Here is a 5,357-nt window from a genome sequence, read left to right as displayed (position 1 = left end):
GTGTTCTCTTATACTGTGTCTGGATTATTCTTGAACAACACCCACAATCATTGGTATCCTAAAACAAATTCAGATAATTACATGTGAAGTTGGGCAACCTCCCTGTAACTGTGTGTTTAGTGCTTCCTCCACTTTATAGATGATATGTTGGATAGAAACCATAAAAGATGCCTTGAGGAGAAGTTCTAAAGTAGATTGAATTGAAACACATCTTCCTTCTTCTAGAGTTCATTTAACTAAAACATTGGGTGCAGAATATTAGGCTGGGAGTCTTGTGTGTGTGCATGTGTGTGTGTGTGTGTGTGTGTGTTTGTGTGTGTGTGTGTGTGTGTGTGTTTGTGTGTGTGTGTGTGTGTGTTTCATAAGGGGGTCTTGCTGTTTCCCAGGCTGACCTTGAACTCTTGGGTTCAAGCGATCCTCTGGATTCAGCATGTCAAGCACTGGACTATGGGTGCCCACCACCATACCTGGCTGTGTAGTGTGTCTGAAAGGAAGCAATTTTTTTTCATACTAACAATGGAACCCAAGAGTGTTTAACCACTGAGTCACATCTACAGCCCCTTTTTCAAAAATCTTCATAGGTGTTTTAGTTATTTTCATGGTTATGTTGCTCACAAGTTGTCTAGGTGACACATCACAATCTCAAAGACCAACAGATTTGACCATCTTCAAGTCCACTATATTTTTCTCAAGACTCTGAATGAAATAGCCTGATCCTAGGTGCCAGGTTGAATTGACATGGTCCCAGAACAGCTTGTAGACTTAATTCATAGACTGTCTTTTGCAAAGGAGCAGACTACTGTTTCAACAGTATGTTTTCCTGGACATGCAAATTCTGCTTTGTCACCTTCGTCATCTTTATCTGCATCAAAAGACTCCAGAGGAATATGGATATATTTCATATACAACTTGCAGAGCAAAGCTTCAAGTGACTACTTAGCACTTTTAACCTGGTAATGTGAACCACACTTTAACTTTGGGGTTCTTCTGCCTCAGAAAGTATACTGTAGTATCTTCAAAGTCTTCTGGTTCAACGAATACATCAGAAGCAAGAATAATATCTTGTGGTAGTAGGGCCAGAAGATCCTTAGAGATGTGACCCATGTTAGTCCTACAACATGCATGCAAGGCAGCTATCCATTTGGAAGCTCTGGTGACAGATTTCTAGATAGTGAGGCAGCTCTGAGCTGTCTGACAGTATTACTTCAGTGCCACATTTTGCAGCCAACTCCAATCTCTTAAGACAGCCTTGCCTGGAAGATATCCACTATGAAACCATAGGTACTGGGTTGGAACTACAGGGCCAAACATACATTCCATATTGGAAATGCAGGAACTGCGGGACACGGACCTCCAGGACGTTCCCCTGAGCGCCTGAGCCAGCTCCTCCAAGAAGTGCTGGCCTGGGCCGTATGCCTGGGAGATCATCAGTTGCCAGAAGGGAGTCTGCCCACCGCTGGTGCTCAAGAAACGGCAGAGGATGTGGGGCCACCAGGTCGTCCCTGGGCCGCTTCCAGGGCTCCAGGTGCCACTTGGTCCTCTGCCGCCCCTCATGGTCACTTCCACCTGGCGGCAAGAAGGGGAAGGTGGGCAGGGTGGCCAGGTGCACTGAGGAAGGAGGGGGGCCCACTAGGCGAGACACACAAGAGAGGAACCTGGGCGGGGTCTCCAGACTTCTTTACCTTTTGTCTTGAGACAGGGTCTCGCTAAGTTACTGAGACTTGCTTTGAGATCCTTATTCTCTGGCCGGGCTCCTGAGCCACCAGAATTACAGGCATGGACCACAGCGCTCAGGTAAAGGAAGCAAATCTTACAGGACTTGTCAATGACAGTGGGAAGAATCTTTATTCTTAAGGTAACCTAATCATGTGAAGCATATTGTGTGATTGCAGTATAAATATCTGAACATCTGAATACCTCTCTGAACTAAAATTCAGAAATGAACACTATTAATGGCATTTCCAATGTTGGGTATCTATGGAGAGATGAGTGAGAAAAAGGGAAGGCACCAAAATAAGGGATCCTTATCCAAACAAGTCATGTGGTTTCATGGTGAATTCCTTAATTGTCTGAAAATTCATTCCAATTTATCTGTTTTATTTGTTAAGCCACAGAGATTTGTTTTACTTCATTGTGTGTGTGTGTGTGTGTGTGTGTGTGTCTGTGTGTTCCTCTGTCCATGATAAAACTGACTCTCAAACTTGGAACACAGGAGAAACAGAACCACTGAGAAAATGTTTCTTCCTAATGTTTCTTATGAAAATTTATGAAATGCTCTTTAGACTCTGTATTTTCAAATTTATTTGGTTTATAATAATTAAATTTCCATGTTGAAAATATAATGAATGTTGATTTTTTGTTTTTCTATTTTTTGCAGGTAAGATGAAGTAAGCACATATTCTCCTGTTTCTGTATCAATGCTGTTAAAATGAAATTCTGCCCAGAATGCCTGGAGCAGCTGTGTGTGAACCCTGAAATACAAGTCATAGAAGGGAAGAGAAGGAGAAAGGATACTAAGGTGCCACTCATCCAGAGGTCAGCAGTCTGCTTGTCCTTTTTTTTCCTTAGCTTGGACTCCAAGCAGCCCTGGAACTGAAAGGGGCCCCACCTGAGACAGGACAAGCCCAATGTTCAGTGTCACATCCTGATTAAGAAATCATGTTTTGTTTCCTTTATTTTCCTACTGTCCATTTTCAAAACCCAGCCTCCAGGACATTCTGCCCCAGTGACAACAGTCATAGCAGAGGGAAGAAGGACATGATCTTCTTCTAGGAGGGCATTCCCAAGAGGATGGCATGAAGCTCCCTTGGTTCTGTTCCTGGGTCTTCTTGGTACTCAATCTGGACATGTACACTGGCACAGATGAGCTCAGCAATAAATGCACACATTGTTTAACCAGAGGAAGAAGGGAGAACACCACCATTAAGATAGAATTAAGGAGGTTGTTGAGAGGAATAACCAGAGCACTTGTCAGCTTCTGGTCTCACCTCTAGCCTGCAGAAACAGATCTGAAGCTAATGAAAAGACAAAAAGCAGGATTGATGCGTAGTCCACAACCAGTTCCAAGGTGGGAAACTGCATGGTGTGTACACCAAGTAAATGCAAATATTATTGCAATGCTTTTATAAATTAGCCTGAGATAGGAACCATAACCTACTCATGGAAAGTTAGAATTTATATCCTGAACTGAATTTGGCGCATTACCTGCTAAGACATAAATATGCAAATAGAATCAGAACAAGATGCAGAGTTTCATAAAATAATATTGGAATGTTTGGGATAGAATCCAACTATCTTGATATATAATGGATTAAGAAAACCTCAACATTTATGTGAAAGATAAAAAGGAGATGACAGAGGTATGGGGTTTCTCTGACAAAGGCTTTATTGAAGCCATTGCAAAATCCATCCCAGAAATAAGGGCAAACACTGTTGAAGTAAAAGGAAGTCTAAAAATACAGGAAGGAAATTAATATTCATAAATACATATATATATATATATATTTCACTGTTATATATATATATATATAACAGTGAAAGAAATATGTACTTCCAATTTTCAATTTTGATCTTTTCCCAGTTCAGCCACACATGTATTGTAACTTGATTGTGATGCTGGGGAGCTCTAGTAAGCCTTGCAATTACAAGGAGAAATAATATACTCTACATTATATGGTATTAGTAAACAATGAAGTTCAGCAGGCTAAGTGTCTGAAAAGCAGTGTTTACTTATATTTTTTATTTATTTTGTTTGTCAGGATGTAACTGTCATTGAGAACCAAATTACTATATATATAATTAGACTTTCATTCTAATTGGGATTCATTGGATTTGTACCTTGTGGAAATCATATAAATTGAAAATTTCTGAGGAACGGTGTTCTCACCCACCAAATGTGTTTTTCATTGTTTTTTTTAAAAAAGAACCCCTTTAGTTAAGAGTTCATACTATCCAAGAGAAAACTCAGGTACAGAGGTTCATTTACCTAAGGGACTTGCAATTCTATTAAAAATTGACTTTAGTCTCTGTCTTGAGGATCCTGAACCTCATTTCATTTGTAGCAGTTAGTAAATCAAGCATTATGTTAAATTAATGAAACATGAAGCTGATGTTTATTGCAGAAGCATCTGACTTTGAGAGCAATTGTGCACCAGGCCCATCTTTGTGTGCTTGCATCCAACTGTAAAGAGCCTATGTATGTCTAGTTGGTGGAGGCCCTTTGTGCTGAGCACCAAATCAACCTAATTAAGGTCAATGACAACAAGAAACTAGGAAAATGGGTAGGTCTTTGTAAAATTGATGGAGAGGGCAAACCCCATAAAATGATTGGTTGCAGTTGCATAGTGGTTGAGGACTATGGCAATGAATCTCAGGTCAAGTATGTTATCAAAGAGTACTTCAAATGCAAGAAATGAGCAAATAAAATTTTTCATTCACATTCCTAAAAATAAAATAAGAGATTCCACTCTCATTTTCTCCTGCTTGGTTTCTTTCATATGGCTTTACAAACAAGTGACTTTGATGAAGACCTGCATTTTCCCTTGTCCCATTCCCTTTCCAACATCATTAAGACTTGTCTCAGTTGAACTTTCTTCAAGAAAAGGCAAAAAGAAGATCACCCAACCAGGGCCACCATGACCAGAGAGTGATGGATATGGAATGAATAAAACAATCTCATTGATGCAAAAGTGCACCAAGGCAGGCCTGCACCATGGAGGAACATGGAGGCATTTATAATGAATATTTCCCTGAGAACTGGAGGAATTGTACCTAGAAGCAAGGATTTGACCTTCTCTTTCAGCAAATGAAGAGGAAGAGAGATATACATCTGCTGAGACCACATCACACAGAGTAGAGTAAGCTGTCACTGTCCCAAGAACATAAATCAGTGACTATGTTTTGCTCATTATTTCATCAAGGACAGAAAGGAAGCTGAGAGAAAACTGAGTTTCTAGTCCATTTTGCAGAAAGCAATCTCTGTACAGAGTTGAGGAAGCCTTGTCAGAGCAAGGAGATTGTGTCCATAGGGGAGGTTTTTGTCTCTCCTCTCCTTAAACTCGGTGCACTGTGATAATTATTACTGCCTACATATGAACACAGTAATAATCAGCCTCATCCTCCACCTGGATTGCAGAGATGGTAAGAGAGGTTATGTTGTAAATCTTGGATCCATAAAAACAATAAAAGATCCCTGAGAGCAGACTAACATTATGTATCAAGAGTTTATGGATTTTTCCTGGATGAATTTAGTACCAGGAGTCATAATTATATTTCCTTATGTCACTGCTGGTTCCAGCACAGGAGGTAGTGACCGAATGTCCAGGAGTTCCAGAGATTGAGTGAGGCTGAGTCAGAGC

The 5,357-nt window shown here is 40.4% G+C and overlaps 1 pseudogene; it reads right to left on the bottom strand.

Annotated features, from left to right (window-relative positions):
• Positions 1-767: 767 nt before the first annotated feature.
• LOC124990155 (probable methyltransferase-like protein 23) lies at positions 768-1,354 on the bottom strand (annotated as a pseudogene).
• Between the last annotated feature and the right edge of the window lie 4,003 nt (positions 1,355-5,357).

Source organism: Sciurus carolinensis, chromosome 8 (assembly GCF_902686445.1).
Source record: "Sciurus carolinensis chromosome 8, mSciCar1.2, whole genome shotgun sequence".
NCBI classification, from domain to species: Eukaryota; Metazoa; Chordata; class Mammalia; order Rodentia; family Sciuridae; genus Sciurus; species Sciurus carolinensis.
The sequence above is the reverse complement of the archived record's forward strand: the minus strand, read 5'-3'. Positions and strand labels throughout refer to the sequence as shown.